The sequence below is a fragment of the Triticum dicoccoides genome, chromosome 3B (assembly GCF_002162155.2).
Source record: "Triticum dicoccoides isolate Atlit2015 ecotype Zavitan chromosome 3B, WEW_v2.0, whole genome shotgun sequence".
NCBI classification, from domain to species: Eukaryota; Viridiplantae; Streptophyta; class Magnoliopsida; order Poales; family Poaceae; genus Triticum; species Triticum dicoccoides.
The window spans coordinates 571,116,550-571,136,464 of NC_041385.1; the positions used below are offsets into that span (position 1 = coordinate 571,116,550).

The 19,915-nt window shown below is 47.5% G+C and overlaps 1 non-coding gene across 1 annotated transcript; it reads right to left on the reverse strand.

The window, feature by feature from the left end:
- Window positions 1-19,055: 19,055 nt before the first annotated feature.
- TRNAC-GCA lies at window positions 19,056-19,126 on the reverse strand. Its single transcript has one exon. It is a non-coding gene; the product is annotated as a tRNA-Cys (tRNA).
- Window positions 19,127-19,915: the final 789 nt, after the last annotated feature.

Below are 19,915 nucleotides of genomic sequence, written 5' to 3' on the forward strand. Positions count from 1 at the left end.
CAAAAATGATATAAAAGTATAAAGTAAAGCCCATAAACATTGAAAACGGGTAATATAATAGCATGGAACAATAAAACATTATAGATATGTTGGAGACGTATCAAGCATCCCCAAGCTTAATTCCTGCTCGTCCTCGAGTAGGTAAATGATAAAATCAGAATATTTTGATGTGGAATGCTACCTAGCATATTTCTCAATGTAATTTTCTTTATTGTGGCATGAATGTTCAGATCCAAATGATTCAAAATAAAAGTTCATATTGACATAAGAAATAGTAATACTTCAAGCATACTAACTAAGCAATCATGTCTTCTCAAAATAACATGGCTAAAGAAAGTTCATCCCTACAAAATCATATAGTTAGGCTATGCTTCATCTTCATCACACAAACATACTCCCATCATGCAAAACCCCAGTTTCAGCCAAGCAATTGGTTCATACTTTTTAACGCGCTTCAGCTTTTTTCAACTCTCACGCAATACATGAGCGTGAGCCATGGATATAATACTATGGGTGGAATAGAATATGATGATGGAGGTTGTGTGGAGAAGACAAAAAAGGAGAAAGTCTCACATTGACGAGCCTAATTAACGGGCTATGGAGATGCCCATCAATTGATCTCAACATGAGGAGTAGGGATTGCCATGCAACGGACGCACTAGAGATATAAATGTATGAAAGCACAACAAAAGAAACTAAGTGGGTGTGCATCCAACTTGCTTGCTCACGAAGACCTAGGGCATTTTGAGGAAACCCATTGTTGGAATATACAAGCCAAGTTCTATAATGAAAATTTCCCACTAGTATATGAAAGTGACAACATAAGAGACTCTCTATATGAAGAACATGGTGCTACTTTGAAGCACAAGTGTGGAAAAGGATAGTAACATTGTCCCCTTTTTTTATTTTTGGGCCTTTTTTTATTTGGCCTTTCTTTTTTTCTCTTTTTTTATTTGGCCTTTCTTTTTTTATTTGGCCTTTCTTTTTTTATAAGGTACAATGCTCTAATAATGATGATCACCACACTTCTATTTATTTACAACTCATGGATTACAACTCGATACTAGAACAAGATATGACTCTATATGAATGCCTCCGGTGGTGTACCGGGATGGGCAATGAATCAGGAGTGAAATGTATGAAAAATTATGCATGGTGGCTTTGCCACAAATACAATGTCAACTACATGATCATGCAAGGCAATATGACAATGATGATGCATGTCATGATAAACGGAACGGTGGAAAGTTGCATGGCAATATATCTCGGAATGGCTATGGAAATGCCATAATAGGTAGGTATGGTGGCTGTTTTGAGGAAGATATAAGGAGGTTTATGTGTTATAGAGCGTATCATATCACGGGGTTTGGATGCATCGGCGAAGTTTGCACCAACTCTCAAGGTGAGAAAGGGCAATGCATGGTACCGAAGAGGCTAGCAATGATAGAAAGGTAAGAGTGCGTATAATCCATGGACTCACATTAGTCATAAAGAACTCATATACTTATTGCAAAAGTTTTATTAGCCCTCGAATCAAAGTACTACTATGCATGCTCCTAGGGGGGAGGTTGGTAGGAGTTAACCATCGCGCGCCCTCGACCTCCACACATAAGGAAGGCACTCAAAAGAGCACTCCATGCAATAAATTTGTTACACAACTTTTACCAAACGTGCATGTTAAGGGACTTGCCAACTTCAACAATAGTATTCTTTAATTTCACAATTACCCAACTAGCATGACTCTAATATTACCACCCCTATATCTCAAAACAATTATCAAGCATCCAATTGATCATAGCATCCAATTCACTTCCTATGATAGTTTTTATTATACCCAACTTGGATGCTCATCATTCTAGGACCAATTTTATAACCATAGCAAATACCATGCTGTTCTAAAAGACTCTCAAAATAATATAAGTGAAGCCTGAGAGATCAACAATTTCTAAAAAATAAAGCCACCACCGTGCTCTAAAAAGTATAAGTGAAGCACAAGAGCAAAAAACTATCTAGCTCAAAAGATATAAGTGAAGCACATAGAGTATTCTAATAAATTCCAAATCATGTGAGTATCTCCAAAAAGGTGTGTACAGAAAGGATGATTGTGGTAAACTAAAAAGCAAAGAGTCATATCATACAAGACGCTCCAAGCAAAACACATATCATGTGGTGAATAAAAATATAGCTCCAAGTAAAGTTACCGATAGACGAAGACGAAAGAGGGGATGCCTTCCAGGGCATCCCCAAGCTTAGGCTTTTGTTTGTCCTTGAATATCTTGGGGTTCCATGGGCATACCCAAGCTTAGGATCTTGCCACTCCTTATTCCATAGTCCATCAAATCTTTACCCAAAACTTGAAAACTTCACAACACAAAACTCAACAGGAAATCTCATGAGCTCCGTTAGTGCAAGAAAGAAAAAGCACCACATAAGGTACTGTAATGAACTCATTATTTATTTATATTGGTGTTAAACCTAATGTATTCCAACTTGTCTATAGTTCATACCACCCGATACTAGCCATAGATGCATCAAAATAAGCAAACAACACACGAGAAACAGAATCTGTTAAAAACAGAACAGTCTGTAGAAATCTGTAACTTTCGAATACTCCCGAACTCTAAAAATCCTAACAAAATAGGAAGGCCTGGGAAATTTGTCAATTGATCTACTGCAAAATGAATCAACTCAAAATCACGTTTCGGTGATTTATTAAAATTATTTTCGTGCATGCAAAAGTTTCTGTCTTTCAGCAGAATCAAATTAATTATCACTGTAGGTTATCCTATAGGTTCTACTTGGCACAAACACCAAAACAGAAGCTAGATGAATTATTTATTACTAAACGTAAGCAAAAATCAAGTAACAAAAATAAAATTGGGTTGCCTCCCAACAAGCGCTATCGTTCAACGCCCCTAGCTAGGCATAAAAGCGAGAATAGATCTAAGTATTGCCATCTTTGGCATTCAATTCATAAGTGGCTAGCATAATAGATTCGTAAGGTAATTTGATTTTCTGCCTAGGAAAGTGTTCCATGCCTTTCCTTAATGGAAATTGGAATCTAATATTCCCTTCCTTCATATCAATAATTGCGCCAATCGTTCTAAGGAAAGGTCTACCAAGAATAATAGGACATGAAAGATTGCAATCTATATCAAGAAAAATAAAATCTATGAGAACATAATTCCTATTTGCAACAATAAGAACATCATTAATCCTTCCCATAGGTTTCTTAATATTGGAATCCACAAGGTGCAAGTTTAAAGAGCAATCATCAAAATCACGGAAACCTAGCGCATCACATAAAGTTTTTGGAATCGTGGAAACACTACCACCCAAATCACACAAAGCATAGCATTCATGATCTTGAATTTTAATTTTAATAGTAGGTTCCCACTCATCATAAAGTTTTCTAGGGATAGAAACTTCCAATTCAAGTTTTTCCTCATAAGATTGCATCAAAGCATCAACGATATGTTTGGTAGAAGCTTTATTTTGACTATAAGCATGAGGAGAATTCAACACGGATTGCAACAAGGAAATACAATCTACTAAAGAAATATTATCATAATTAATTCCTTGAAATCCAAAATAGTGGGCTCATTGCTATGTAAAGTTTTGACCTGTCCAATCCCACTTTTACCAAATTTAGCATCAAGATCTAAAAACGCTGAATCATTGGGACGCCTTTTAAGTTGACTCATCTCCAGTCCCATCATTGTCAAGATTCATATTGCGAAACAAAGACTTAATAGGAGACATATCAATAACTTTTAGATCTTCATCATTATTTTCCCCTAACCCTTCTGGTTTAGCAGCCATCTTATTAACTAAGGTGGCTTGCTTATCAGAAATTTGGGCTATGGATTTTTCAAGACGAGCAATCTGAGAATTCAAACAATAAATTTCCTTAGACATATCATCAAGCTCTTTATTCATGTACCCCATAAAGCTTTTTTATTCTTTAAGGTTGTTTCTAAAGAAATTATTATGCTCAAATTGTAAAGTCATAAAGCTTCTAATGTTTAATTCAATCTCTTCCAACCTTCTAAGATGAACATCACCGATCTTAGGCAAAGCCATAAGGGCAAATAGGCACACAAGAGGCAAGCGAAAAAGAGAGGTGAACGGAAAAGAGAGGGCTAATAAAACGACAAGGGTGAAGTGGGGGAGAGGAAAACGAGAGGCAAATGGCAAATAATGTAATGCGAGGGAGATGAGTTTGTGATGGGTACTTGGTATGTCTTCACTTGAGCGAAGACCTCCCCGGCAACGGCGCCAGAAATCCTTCTTGCTACCTCTTGAGCACTATGTTGGTTTTCCCTTGAAGAGGAAAGGGTGATGCAGCAAAGTAGCGTAAGTATTTCCCTCAGTTTTTGAGAACCAAGGTATCAATCCAGTAGGAGGATCCACAGAAGTCCATCGTACCTACACAAACAAACAAGAACCTCGCAAGCAATGCGATAAAGGGGTTGTCAATCCCTTCATGGTAACTTGCAAAAGTGAGATCTGATAGAGATAATAAGATAAGATAAATATTTTTGGTATTTTTATGATATAGATTGGAAAGTAAAGATGCAAAATATAAGTAGATGGGAAACTTGTATGATAAAAGATACACCCGAGGGCCATAGGTTTCACTAGTGGCTTCTCTCAAGATAGCATAAGTATTATGATGGGTGAACAAATTACTGTCGAGCAATTGATAGAAAAGTGCATAGCTAGGAGAATATCTACGCATGATCATGTATATAGGCATCACGTCCGTGACAAGTAGATCGAAACGATTCTGCATCTACTACTATTACTCCACACATCGACCGACTCCTGCCTGCATCTAGAGTATTAAGTTCATGAAGAACAGAGTAACGCATTAAGAAAGATGATGATGTAGAGGGATAAACTCAAGAAATATGATATAAACCCCATCTTTTTATCCTCGATGGCAACAATACAATACATGTCTTGCTGTCCCTGCTGTCACTGGGAAAGGACACCGCAAGATTGAACCCAAAGCTAAGCACTTCTCCTGTTGCAAGAAACATCAATCTAGTAGGCCAAACCAAACTGATAATTCGAATACACTTGCAAAGATAAGCAATCATACATAAAAGAATTTAGACCAGATTCAAATATTTCTCATAGATAAACTTGATCATAAACCCACAATTCATCGGATCTCGACAAACACACTGCAAAAAGAGTTACATGAAATAGATCTCCAAGAAGATCGAGGAGAACTTTGTGTTGAGATTCAAAGAGAGAGAAGAAGCCAACTAGCTAATAATTATGGACCCGAAGGTTTGTGGTAAACTACTCACAACTCATCGGAGAGGCCTTGGAGATGATGTAGAGGCCCTCCATGGTCGATTCCCCCTCCGGCGGAGCGCCGACGAAGGCTCCAAGATGGGATCTCACAGATATATAAGGTTGCGGTGGTGGAAATAGTTTTTCGTGGTGCTCCTGGATGTTTTCAGGGTACGTGGATATATATAGGCGAAGGAGGTAGGTCAGGGGAGCCACGAGGGTCCCACGAGGGTGGGGGGCGCGCCCGCCCCCTAGAGCGCGCCAGGAACCCTCGTGGCTGCCTCGGTTGCTTCTTGATGTCCACTCCAAGTCTCCTGGATTACGTTTGTTCCAAAAAGATCGCTCCCGAAGGTTTTATTCCGTTTGTACTCTGTTTGATATTCCTTTTTTCGAAACACTAAAATAGGCAAAAAAAACAACAATTCGGGCTGGGCCTCCGGTTAGTAGGTTAGTCCCAAAATGATATAAAAGTGTAAAGTAAATCCCATAAACATCCAAAACGAGTAATATAATAGCATCGAACAATCAAAAATTATAGATACGTTGGAGACGTATCACCCTCGTAGGAGTGCCGCATGCCTGGCTGCTCCACTTGCCGGAGCTGTGGCCTCTTGGGAGGAACTGTGTAGCCTCTTCATTGCGCGCTTCGTGGCACTGTGCCTCCTGTCGTTGCGGCCCTCTTAGGATGCTCGCAGGCACCACCTTCTGATCGGCATATCAAGCAATTCTACTGGCAAGTAAGCGTTTCCCAGGTGAGCTTGGGCTCTCCCCCGGGCTGGACAGCGCCGAAGGCCGATCTTGCCTTCTGCCGAGAAGACCATCCAGCGACCACGGTAGGAGAAAGAGCGCTCCCAATGCTCTGCACCGCCACCATCTGCAACATGGCGGTCACCAGCACCCTCGTCAACGGCGCAGCCGGCCTCAACATGCTCTCCGCAGAGGCGTTCGGCCTGCTGCACTTGCCTCCCGGCTGGCTCCGCCCCACGAAGCCCTTCTCCGGGGTCGGCGGTGGCTTCACCCACCCTTTGGGACAAATCCGTCTCCTTGTTACCTTCGGGACCTGTGACAACTACCGCACCGAGCTCATCGACTTCGACATTGCCAGGATCGACTTGCCATATAATGCCATCCTCGGATACTCTGCCCTGGCCAAGTTCATGGCGGCAACTCACCCAACTTACAATCTCATGAAGATGCCTGATAGCAACGGTGTCCTCACAGTGGCAGGGGACACCAAAGATGTAGTGGAGGCCCTCAAGCTCGCCTTTAGGTTGGCGGCATCCGCGCTGCCTGGTGAGAAAGGGGGTCCTGGGGCCCCAGGAGCAACGCCGGCCAAGAAGAAGCAGTTGTTCTCCTAGACCGAGCCGAGACAAAGCAAGTGCCGGTCAGTGAGGAGGGGACAACCAGCGCCACCTTCACCATAGGAGCTGGCCTCCCTCAGGACCAGGAGAAAGCGTTGGTCGACTTATTGCACGCCAACAAGGAAGTATTTGCTTGGGAGCCCAAAAATCTGGCTGGGGTCCCAAGGGGAATAATCGAGAATCACCTGAAGGTATGCCCAAACGTGCGGCCAGTGAAGCAGAAGGCCCACCGCCAATCCACCGAGAAGCAAGCATTTATCGTCCAAGAAACCCGCAAGCTGCAGGACGCCGGGGTCATGAGGGAAGTACGATACCTGGAGTGGCTGGCGAACCCCGTTGGCGTCCCCAAGAAAGGAGGGAAGGAACACATGTGTGTCAACTTCACCAACCTCAGCAAGGTCTACCCTCAAGATCCCTTTCCGCTTCCTCGCATCGATCAGATCGTGGAGTCCACCGCCGAATGCGACCTATTGTGCTTTTTGCACGCCTTCTCAGGCTACCACCAGATCAAGATGGCCGTGCAAGATGTGGAGAAGACAACATTCTTGACACCCGACGGGGTGTACTGCTACACCTGCATGCCCTTCGGGCTGCACAATGTCGGGGCCCAAACGTGCGGCTGATGCATATTGCCTTGGCACGAAGCTTGGGAGAAACGCAGAGGCCTATGTTGATGACATAGTACTGAAGTCTCGGGAGGCTGGGACCCTGATAGCAGATCTGGAGGGGACATTTGCCAGCTTGCACAAGGTGGATCTTCGGTTCAATCCCAAGAAGTGTGTATTCGGGGTCCCCTCTGGCAAGTTGCTGGGCTTCCTGGTGTCGCATAGAAGAATCGATGCCAATCCAGAGAAGGTCAAGGCAATAGAAGACATGAGCCCCCCACAGACCCTGAAGGAGATGCAGAAGCTGGCGGGTTGCGTAACCTCGCTGGGGTGCTCCATCTACAAGCTAGGGGAGCGCACCCTCCTGTTCTTCAAGATGATGAAAAGGAAGGGGCCGTTCGAGTGGACCCAAGAGGCACACGCAACATTCAAAACCTTAAGAGATACCTGACTAGCCCACCAGTGATGGTGGCGCCACGCCCTCTCAAGCCCTTGGTGCTCTATTTGGCAGCCACCCCTCACTCAGCCAGTGCCGCCCTGGTGGCGCTAAGGAAGGAGCGCCCATCCAAGGACCCTCGGCAGGATGCTCAACCACCAAGCAAATCGCAGCATCCACAGGACAGCGCACCTGGGGCCTCGGCCAACCCAGCGGCTGATATCCCTCCCGAGGTATCGATTGACTCCATAGCTGGGGGGCTCCTGAGGACGGACCTCGCGAGGCCACCAAAGGCCCGCGTCCTCAAGAAGAACAAGACTCCACCGGTGCCTCTCCCCTCGTTGAGCACCCTGTCTACTTCGTCAGCACGATGCTGAGGGAGGCACGAGCGCTAATTTTTTTAAATAATACATTTCTTTAATTAATTTTCATAAATACTACGTTGGACAAAATTTTCAAAAATAATACACCATTGGCCCTCTGCTGGCCGATTGGGCCTAGTCAGCCCACAACAAGCTAACTGGGCCTAATCAGCGAACAACAGGCCGATTAGTGGCCTTTCGGCCTAGGGGTGGCCGACAAGCCTCTCGACCACTCGCAAGGGGTCTAGTCGGCTTATGGGAAGCTGATTGGGACTAATCGGCCTCCCGTAAGCCGATAGGTGCATGGCCCATGCAATCGTACGTGGGTTTGAGTCCTGTGCTGGTGCATGTACATGTTGCTGCCGTATGGTTCAGCCCCACGCCCATAGTACCCCGCAGCAGGCGACGACAGCTGCACAAGCCCACTGTCCGTGAGTTCGCTCGCGGGACCTGAATGCGGCATGGCGTATGGTGCATGTGGCAACGGGGATCAAGGACAAGTGCCTGAGCGCGGCTACCTGTGCGTGGCCTGATGTCATTGTTGACTAGGCCCAGATCGCTCCTCGTAGCTACTTTTCGTCGGTCGACCGAATGCGTACGTACACTGGCTAAGTACTACGACCTACGGATTGCTTTCTGGCAAGACGTGCGAATACACAAGCCACGCTTGATCGATTCTTCCAGGAGACAACACACACGTACGTAACAAGCTAGCTACTGAAGCCTACTATATCGATATTGACGCTAGCTAGTTGATTAATCGGTATTGCCAGCTAATGGTGTCACGTCTAAACCGTATGTATTATGGAATCAGTATTGCCAGTTAGGTAGCCACACAAGCCACGCTAGCTAGCCTCACAAGCCATGCTAGCTAGCTGTCTAGTAGAAAGAGTGTAACGTACGTCCGTGTTGTCTCCGAGAAGAATCGATCAAGCTGTCGTCGCCTGCTGCGGGGTATTATGGATGTGGGGCTGAACCATACGGCAATGGCGTGCACATGCACCAGCATTAACCAGCGCAGGACTCGAATCCACGTACGATTGCGTTGGCCATGCACCTATCGGCATACGGGGGGCCGATTAGTCCCAATCAGCTTCCCATAAGCCGACTGGACCCCCTGCCTGCGGTCGAGAGGCCTCTCGGGCCACCCTAGGCTGAAAGGCTACTAATTGGCTTGCTGTTGGCTGATTAGGCCCAGTCGGCCTGCTGTGGGCTGAATAGGCCCAGTCGGCCAGAAGAGGGCTGATGGTGTATTATTTTTGAAAATTTTGTATCCAGCGTGATATTTCTGAAAATTCATAAAAAGTGTATTATTTAAAAAAATAGCGGCACGGGCGCGTTACCCCATGCCTCATAAACTCTTGCTCATGCTCCTCATCGCCTACTGAAAGCTGCGCCACTACTTCCAAGTCCACCCCATCAAAGTCAATTCGGCATACCCGCGGGAGAGGGTGCTCCGGAGCCCAAACACCGTCGGGTGAGTTGCAGAATGGAACATCGAGCTTCAGGCGTTCCATCTTGAGTTCAGCACCTCCAGGGTCATCAAGGGTGAGGCCCTTGCTGACTTCGTGGCCGAGTGGACTGACATCCCCGACCTCGGGGTGGGCGAGGACGGGTCCCTCTTACCTGGGGACGAGGAACCAGACGGATGGATCATGTACTTTGATGGAGCGTTCGCACGACAAGGCGCATGAGCAGGAGTCGTCCTCATCTCACCCCGCTGAGGACAAGCTCTACTATGTGGTACAACTCTGTTTCCAGCAGGGCGAGAAGGTCTGCAACAACATCATGGAGTTTGAGGGCTTGCTCGCCGGTCTCAGGGCCGCGGCAGCGCTGGGGGTGAAGCGCCTCACCTTCAAGGGCGATTCCCAGCTCCTCGTGAACTTCTCCAACAGGAGTACACAACCAAGGATGAGCACATGGAGGCATACCTAGAAGAGGTACGCAAGATGGAGAAGCGGTTCTTGGGCTTGGAACTACAGCACATGCCACGAGGGACGGACAAGCAGGCAGACGATATCGCCAAGAGAGCCTCCCGAAGGCTGCCCCAGGAGCCGGGGGCGTTTGAGGAGCGGCTCTTCAAGCCATCTGCGGCTCACCCCAACGCGGCTCCAGCACCGCCTCAGGAGGATCTACCCCAGGCACCTGAGATTGGCGCCCCAGCATGTGGCCATCCCACAGGGGCCCGCCTGCTGCTTGTGCTTGAGCCTTAGGAGGGGTGCTGGGCTGAGGAGTTCAAGGCGTACCTGCTTCAAGGAACCTTGCCAGAGAAGGAGGAGGATGCCGAGCGCATGGCTTGTCAAGTCACTGCGTACTGCATTCAGGATAGTGAGTTATATTGCAAGAGGCCCAATGACGTTTCATTGTGATACATCTCCAGGCAGCAGGGACTTGAGATGCTAGCGGACATACATGGTGGGGACTACAGGCATCATTCCTCATCACGCACTCTGGTGGGCAAGGCGTTCCGCAGCAACTTCTACTGGCCCACTGCGCTCAACGACGCCACAGAGCTGGTGCGTTCCTGTGAAGCATGCCAGTTCCACGCCAAGCAAATTCACCAACCTACATAAGGCATCCAAACAATCTCGCTCACATGCCCGTTTGCGGTCTGGGGGCTGAACATCTTGGGGACGTTCCCTTGAGCGCCAGGGGGCTACCGATACCTCTACGTTGCCATCGACAAATTCGCCAAATGGGCGGAGGTAGAAGCTGTTCGCGCCATCCCAGCCAGATCAACCGTCAAGTTCATCAAGGGCATCATGAGCCGGTTAGGGGTTCCTAACCGCATCATCAGCGACAACGGCTCACAATTCACTACCAACCTTTTCAAAACATACTGTTCTAACTGTCGGGTGGTAGGTGCGTCATATGCCAAAGGATGGCTAATCATTGTGGGAGCTAGTAAGATGTCGCCGGTGCTTGGAAACGGGATAAGGCGTAGACATGCACGCCAGCGAATCTTACCCAGGTTCGGGGATCTCTTAGGAGATAACACCCCTAGTCCTTCTCTGTGGGGTCTCCACATGATCGCTAGATCGACAAGTAGCTACAAGTTGCTCCTTGAGTTGTTCGGCTAGAGGAGGAAGAAGGGCAAGGCTAGCTCTACTCTTCTCTCTATGTGTGTGTGTGTTCTCTCAGAGTTCAACCCTTTGCATGGGTGCCCTGGGGGGTTTATATAGGCCTAATCCCTAGGGGTACAATGGTAATCTGGCTGGGTGTAGGCCTAGGCCGTCAGTGTCTATGGCCGCCGGCTTCTCCGCTGGCCGCTGGGGCCTGCCGCCTGGTGGGTCCCGCCGACTGTCGGGCTCTCGGCCAACAGGTTGGGTCCACCGCATGTCGGCCCTGTCGGCCGCTCATCACTGTAGCCTTGCCTCTGATGACGATGGCTTGGTCAGAGAGAGCGTGGCTATAGTACTGCCGCCTGGTGGGCGTTCACTGTAGCCACACCCCATCTTATCTGGTTAATGGTGCACAAACTTCTAGGGAATGGGCGGGCCGGCTGTTAGGAGTCGGCCACCACCTACGACGACTGGTCTGGGCATGCCACCTTCCGGTATCTCATAGACGGGTAGGGCCCGCCGCCGGCGGGCCGTATCGACAACCCATCGTGGGAGCATGGCTGCTCTTCCATGGGTGATGTTTTGGTCAATGTGGCAACAGTGCCGCGCCGGGCTAGGGACGGCCGCCCGGTACGTTGCACTATGGCCATGCCCGCTCCGGGATTCGGGGATGGCAGGCTGCACTGTAGCCACTCCCCGTCTCGTCGCTGTTATGTGGGTGCAAGCTTTGAGGGTGCAAGGGTGGGCCGCCTGCTAGGAGTCGGCCACTCTGGTAGCCGCCTGCTAGGAGTCGGCCCACTATGGGCTGCTCTTTGGGCCTTGCAGCCTTCCTGCAGCAGGCCCCTTGGACCAGCCGGCCATAAGAAGGCGACCCTTTGTCTTGGATGCTTGAGGGGTGCAGCCGACCTCGAAGTATTGAAATGTCATGGGGAGCAGATTGGGATACCCGTGGTCATTTACTCCGACAGTAGTCCCCGAAGCTGGTGGGGCATCGCGGATGAAAGGGCAAGAGGCCTCAGTAGCTCCCTACTCTGAAGAGCCGATAGCTAGCAGTCGGCCACGACAAGGCGGGAGCCAGGTGGCACGCATGTCGGGTGTCGAGCCGGCTGCCCGTTGTTCTCGCACCACATGGCGCCTATCGGCTGGACCAGCCTACCAGCGCACGCGTGCGACGGGACGTCGCCGCAGGCTGGGGCCTGCTACTACCATGCCTCGGCCCACACGCGGATCCGCTGTGGCCGAGGCGGACGGTTGGCATTCCGGGCGCGGTTAATGCATGCCGTTATCGAGTGATAAATGCATGGTCGTGGGGACGTCGGCGCAGTTAATCCCATGACCCCCACGCCCCGCCCCCTCGGCTCCGCCACCTGGAGCTATAAGTAGGGGGAGGGGAGCGACAGACGCACGCGCGCCCTCCTCCTCCCTCGCCATCTTCTGTCTCTCTCTCCCTGCTGCTGCAGTTCGCTGCCGCACCGTGCCTCTGGCCACCCTACTACGCTGCTGCTTTGCCGCGGGTCCGCGCACTCATCGCTGCACCGCCCCTCCGTCAAGCTTCGAGGGCTTATGGCACACTCCGGAGCATGGGACAGCTCCAACGTCCACGAGGACCACATCAATGTCCTCCGCCAGACGTGGTGGCTGCCCGACGAGGATTTTGTGAAGGTTCATCTGGCACCCGAGAGGGATATCTTGCCGGCGTCAGAGGAAGGCGAGTGCGTCATCTTCTGGTCACACTGCCTGCACGGCTTCGCCTTGCTGGGAAGTGCATTCCTCCTCTCCTTCCCCCAGTTCTACGGTCTCCAGCCGCACCACCTCACGCCGAACACGGTGGTGTTGCTGTCGGCCTTCGTCACCCTCTGCGAAGGCTACCTTGGTGTCCTCCCCACCCTCGAGATCTGGGAAGAGTTCTTTTACATGAAGCTCGGCACCTACACCAAGGGGGTAGCGGCGCAGTGCGGCGCCTTTGTCGCGGTGCGAAGGCCGGCTGCCGACAACCCCTTCCCGGCCATCACCTTGACACAGTCGGTCAAGCTGTGGCAACAATCCTACTTCTATGTCAAGAACGTCCAGCCGGAGGCCGACTTCATCAGCCTGCCGGCTTATGCAGCTGGCCCGCCGGCTGAACCCCGCTCCAACTGGACATACCGGCCCAAGACACTGTCGGCCGCCGGTGCTGCCGTCGTTGCGCTGCTCAAGGTGATGATGAACATGGAAGGCCTCACGGGGTTGGACTTGCTGACCGCCTTCGTGGCATGCCGTGTGCTCCCCCTTCAAGGTCGGTAGCACATGATATGCCAAATGAGCAGGCACTGGGACCGGAGCCAGATGTGCACCAAGGAGATGCCACACACGGAGGTGGCTCATCTGGTGAACTATGTTTCAAACTGCAAGCTCCCGGAGTAGGAGTGGCAGTTCGGCAAGGAGCCGTATTCACGCGCGCATCCATCGCCTATGGTAAGTCTTCAACTCCTTCTCTTCTCTTTGAGTTGTCGAGTTCTGTTTTACTGTCTGACCACTCGGCCATGAAACAGAGCTCCATCAACCAGCCGGCAGCCGACGCCTTAGGGAAGGGACGCCAGTACCTCCCCGACCGATCAGCGAGTGACGTGTGAGGGAATTCTGGATTAAGGGGTCCTCGGACAGCCGGACTATATGCATTGCCAGACTGTTGGGCTATGAAGATACAAGATAGAGGACTTCGTCCCGTGTCTGGATGGGACTCTCCTTTGCGTGAAAGGCAAGCTTGGCAATTCAGATATGAAGATTCCTTTCTCTGTAACTGACTCTATGTTACCCTAGCCCCCTCCGGTGTCTATATAAACCAGAGGGTTTAGTCCATAGGACAAGAACAATCATAATCATAGGCTAGCTACTAGGGTTTAGCCTCTACGATCTCGTGGTAGATCAACTCTTGTAATACTCATATCATCAAGATCAATCAAGCAGGAAGTAGGGGATTACCTCCATCGAGAGGGCACAAACCTGGGTAAACATTGTGTCCCCCGCCTCCTGTTACCATTAGCCTTAGACGCACAGTTCGGGACCCCCTACCCGAGATCCGCCGGTTTTGACAGCGACATTGGTGCTTTCATTGAGAGTTCCACTGTGTCATCACCATAAGGCTTGACGACTCCTCCAATCATCCACAACAACACAGTTCGGGGTGAATCTTTTCTCCCTGGACAGATCTTTGTATTAGGCGGCTTCGCACTGCGGGCCAACTCGTTTGGCCATCTGGAGCAGATGGACAGCTACGCCCCTGGCCATCAAGTCAGGTTTGGAAGCTTGAACTACACCGCTGACATCCGCGGAGACTTGATCTCTAACGGATTCGAGCCCATGACAGCTGCATCCTACCGCCATGATGAACATGACCTAGATCTGTCATTGGACTGTGCTTAGGAGATGGCACCTGTAACCGCTCCGGCCCTACATCCAGAGCAGGGCGCGCCATCCGAGGACGAGAAGCTCAACCTCGCCATGTAGGACGCAGACTCAGTGGCACTAGATCCATACACAGCTCTGACCTCGGACTCATCTCCGGCCATAGGCTTCGAACCGCGTGTATCCGCACCCATCAACCGGGTGCCGAGCCTGGAGTTCAGCTCCGTGGACATCTTCCAACACTCACCATTGGGTGATGTGTTAACCTCATTAAAGTCCCTCTCCTTGTCAGGAGATTGTTGGCTGGACTATGTCCGGCTTGAGTGGGAAGCGGACGAAGAAGAGCTTCGTTGCCTACCTACCACCCACATGATAGCCATTGTCGACGATTTGACCGACATGCTTGATTTCGACTCCGAAGACATTGAAGGTATGGACGACGATGCAGGAGAAGAACAGGAACCACCGCCTACAGGGCACTGGACAGCCACCTCCTCATACGATATATACATGGTGGATACACCTAAAGAAGACAATGGCGAGAATAAAAAGGATCCAGTTGAGGATAAGCCTCCTGAGAAGCAGCCAAAGCGTCAACGTCAGTGGCGCCGCTCTAAATCGCGCCATGGTAAAACTAGCGATACCGGCACAAGATAAAATTGCATTCCTGATGATGCCGAAGACAATGAAGATCCCGCAGACCCAGCAATGGAGCAGGACGAGCAAGGAGACGACGAACACATTCCGGGGCCGTTGTCCAATCACAGCGATGCCGAAGAAACAAATTATCAACCTGACTCCAAAGAAGGTATCAGTCTGGATGATGATGCATTCATCGTCCCGGAAAAATAATTGGAAGACGAGCGCCTCCACCATAGACTTATCGCCACTGTGAGGAGCTTGAAGAAGCAAAAGCAACGGCTTAAAGCCGCACGGGATACGATCAATGATAGATGGAACGAAGTGCTTGACACTGAGGAAAAATACGGCGGTAATCGCCAACCAAAGAGCTACCCTAAACGCAAACTGCTGCCCGAATTCGATGATGAGGATATCATGCCCATTCCAATGAATAACAATATGGCCGATTAACCAGACCGACCACCTTGTGGCCGAGATAGAGCGGCTAACAAACCCGCACCCCCTCCTCTCTTTTTACGAGGATCATAGGAATTGGGATAACCTTGGGCTCTTCCCGCGCCCTTTCAGGGTTCTTGGTTATCACTTGGCTATTCGCTCCATTCCTCTTCAATCCATCAGGATTTGAGTGGCAGAAAATAGTAAATGACTGAGATGACTTACTGGTGGATCAGCAAGATAGCTAGAGCTCCTTAAAGGAAAGCAAAATCCAATTCTATATTATATCAAACTATAAAGCAAAGATGAGGAAGCTGCGCCTTTACTCGCTCAAATTAGAGGAAAAAGGGGATATGCAGCAGTAACAGCTTTTCTTTCAATAGTAAGCAGGAAATGCGAATAAGAGAAGGGTAGAAGAAGCGATCCACACATTTCCTTATTTCACAACGGATTTGACTCGTTAGAGAAATCATTTCTTAGGTATGCTACATTCTTTGAAGAAAGAGTAGGTTCTGCTATTTAAGACTTAGAGGAAGTGATTTCCGGGAACTAGCAGACCAAGCCAATCAACAAGGAAAGCCTGTCAAGCAAGGAAGCCACCAAGCAAACCTTTAATAAGCATCTCTAGCGCAGTCACTTCTCTATAGAAAGAAAAAACCTGCAGTCAAGACTAGTCACATTAGTGAAACAAGTGATTTCGCTGACATTCAATTCAAATAGAAAGAGTAGTCACAGCTGCGACAAGTTGCTCTAAGAGGAAGGAGTTGACTTACTTTCAATTCCTAATACAGCAAGAGCGGATTTTTTTCATGTAGCATTTCTACCCCTATAGGATTTCCCATCTTAACCGAGAATGGGTGCCCACCTTGTACGTACCGAGAATGGGTGCAGCCCACCCCATCTAAAGTAGCCTGAAATTCGTTCCTCTACAATCCAGAGCAGTCCGAACATGTACCGCGATCTGGACGGACAAAGAATGCCGTACACTTGAGTGACCCCCTTTTCTGTGACCACCACCAAATTCAAAAGAAGAGGTGAGATCACCCTGCAAAAATCCTTTGTAGCTCTTAAAATATGGGCCAACCTCTCCATTAATATTGATACTCACTGCACCTCCTTCTACCACTTGTTTAATCCAACCTCTCCACTTCTCACTAAAGAAAACCCTTTTTAAGCAAAACCTCTTGTAGAAAATCCCAATTCACCCTGTCATATGCTTTTTCAAAGTCTAGCTTTAGTATGACCCCCTCTTGTTTAGTCCTCCTAAGCTCATGAAACACCTCATGGATAGTGACCACCCCATCTAAAATATTTCCGTTTTTCATAAATGCTGTCTGACTCTTACTCACCACCTTATCTGCAACTCTCTCAAGCCTATTTGTCAGTACTTTAGTCACAATTTTATAACAAACATAATATAAACATATTGGCCGATATTGCTTGATAGTTGCAGCATCTTTCGTTTTAGGAATCAGAGTAACCACCCCATAATTAAGTCTTCTAAGTTGCAACTCCTCAGCATGCGGGCTATCAAGCATTCTTTTGACCATCTCTTTAACCATCTCCCAAAAATGTTTCTAAAAGATTACTGGTAAGCCATCTGGGCCAGGAGCTGTATTGGTTTTCATCTCTTTAACTACTAACTCTAAAACCTCCATAGTGAAAGGCTTAGTCAACTCTTCATTGTCTAGTTCTGATAGCATGTGCTCTGTTGACCAAGGGGCTTCCACCAAGAGATATGCTTTTTTTCATGTATATGCGTCAGACACAATCTACTAATTTATCTATATTCTGATACCCTACTATATCATAGTCTCTACTACTAGTATTTTTAATACCTCAGGAGCTCATGAGACTCTTTTAGTGAAATTCATAAGTCTCAATTCCCGAGCGATCGCACCAAAAACTCGAGTTCCTTTTGGATTTCCTTCTTGATCAATGACAACCGTCATCATATCGTATTATCATACCGTTGTCACGTTTGAGTTCTTTACATGTACGTACAATTACACCTCATCTTACTTCTGTCTGATCTTTCTAGAGGCATTTTGGGCACTGCTTCTTTGATTACAGCAACAATAACGTCACCAATATGAGCATATCAGTGATTACCAGCTCCTAAGATTCGAATACATATCAATTCGATAGCCCCACTCCGTTGTTATCCGCTACATTCAAAAGGGTCTGAGTGAGATGGATCTTGGAAGTCTGGTTTTTGATTGGATAGTGATCTCGGGCACGAGTGGTTGATCTTCGCGGGCCGTGAATGGCCATGGAAAGGAGTATTGATGTCAATATGTTCGATCGAGAAGATTGGACGATGAAAGACGGATCCTTTGTGGTTTGAATAATAGGCTGTGGTCTCGATATTGGGCTATGGGCTGATTGCTTTCTATATGAGCCTCTTGTGATTGGGCTCTCATGGGCGGATTACCCGATGTGTACTCATCTTCCAACAAAGAGGAGAAGACATAACCAGAAGAATTGTGAGAAATAAGTTAATTTATCAAGTTGAGGCATTTCGATTTGGATTTCAAATAAGAAAGAAAAGAATCCTGCGCCCTCGAGAGCATTCTCTTTCACTTGCATTTCTTCCTGAAGTTGGCTCGAAGACCTGTCCAGCTTTGATTTTCCCAGTTATTACTCGAGCGTGCTGAGGCAACTCTGAACTAAGCTCAGGGGAGGGGTAGTAGGTATGCTTCAAACCCTCCGGCACCTTGAAGAACGATGGCACTAGATCGGGAAAGATGAATGACCAATGAGGACAGGACAATGGGGGAAGTTGGTAATTGAGAATCCTCCCTTCTTCTTTGCTTTCTTGCCTGAAAAAATCCAAAACTAACCATTGGAACCTCATGGGCTACCGAGTTAGGAGATTCATTTTCTTTATTACTTTTACTTTTTTTTACTAAGTTATTCTAAAAGATAAGAGCTAACCGACCATCCTGATTGAATGTTTGAGTACTCGGAGTCTCTCGTAAGTATGGAAAGAAAGTCTCTTCTTTCCACAACTCCTAAATTTCCCATCAGCCTATCCAGTCTAATTCCAGACAGAGTCAGTAGACCTTACTTTAGTGTAGGTAGTGTCAGATAATTAGGAAGTCTTGATAGTCTTTCGTATAATCTCTTCTTCAATCCTAGGAGCAAAAAAGGAATGTCCTTTAGGGACCTTTGGATAAAAAGATTTCCGACCTCTTACTTTCGTAGTTATGAATTGCGGAATAGAATCAATTATGAAATTCATAAGTATATATCCCTCATCCCTATTGGTATCGGTTTGGGCCACTACCCAGAACCCTGCCAGAGCCCTATTTTTAAGAAGAAATTGACAGTCTTTTTTAGAACTAGAACTATGGTAAAATCCAGTATCGACAGGCCTAGTTCTTTTCCTTTGCTTATGCAGGGCAAGAATTTGTCGAGTTCAATCAGTACAATAAGAAATCCTAAGTATTTTTTTGGTCAGGCGACACCCAGATTTGAACTGGGGATAAAGGATTTGCAGTCCCCTGCCTTACCGCTTGGCCATGCCGCCAAATCCGATCCAAAATAGAGCAAAATCTTTTTCATCCACATTATTTTACTAATTTTTATTCGTAGGAGGGGATTATTAAACCCTTTTTGATTTTTTTTAGATCGTTGAATCCCTTTGTACTTATCCCTTTCCAATCCCTTTTAATAAATTCATTCCTGTTTTTTATTGGACCCAGTTTTATTCTCTTCCATTGATTGTATCTCAAAACACACATTGCTTAAATACCTTCTCTTTCTATTGAAAAGAGAAAGGATTTCCAGTCACAGCAAATTTAGGAAAAATTGGAACCATTAACTATATTATTTGTTATTATTTGTTATTTTTATAAATTCTATTTGTTAGTAGTGAACGGTTCTAAAATGGGTATTGTATCCCAAATAGTGTTTCCTTAATGGCATAACAAAATCAAATTGATTTACGGCTAATCAGTATCAATTAAAAAAAAGAGAATTATGATATTGACATAGTGTGACCTGACCCTGTTGCTCCAAGTGAAATTCTTTCTAGGGTTCTTAAAGATATTCTCCATTTTTTCCCTTTCCCTACAATAAAGTATAGTCTGAAGGCTAGCACGCACCATTCCTCGCTTGGCTCGGGCCAAACACTTTTTCTCGCTGGTAGAGCTTTCTAAAAAAAAGCGATGCGAGAGCGTATTCTCTTATCTAAGCTTCCTCCCTTCGCTCCGCCCATCGTAGATGGTTCAGCCACACCCGGTGCCACGAAATGATTGAGAACTAGGACGGGGTCGAAATGCATTTTATTCTTAGTATTAAAAAAGTATTGCATGAC